This window comes from Entamoeba nuttalli, assembly GCF_000257125.1.
Source record: "Entamoeba nuttalli P19 unplaced genomic scaffold asmbl_9316, whole genome shotgun sequence".
In the NCBI taxonomy this organism is placed as follows: Eukaryota; Evosea; order Mastigamoebida; family Endamoebidae; genus Entamoeba; species Entamoeba nuttalli.
Window position 1 is genome coordinate 11,677 of NW_008579574.1, and position 238 is coordinate 11,914.

Here is a 238-nt window from a genome sequence, read left to right on the forward strand (position 1 = left end):
CACATTAACCACCACATCAAACAGTAATATATTAATAATAATTACATATTAATTATATAAATTATTTCACTCATCACTTCAATCATAATCATCGTCATAAACAATTTAACAATAATTTCAATAAAAATAAACATCATAATAAAAACAAATATCATAATAAAATATAAAGAAAAAATACAAACAATATCAAAATAAATAAGAAAACCAGATCAAACCCAGGAATATGAGAAATGATAGA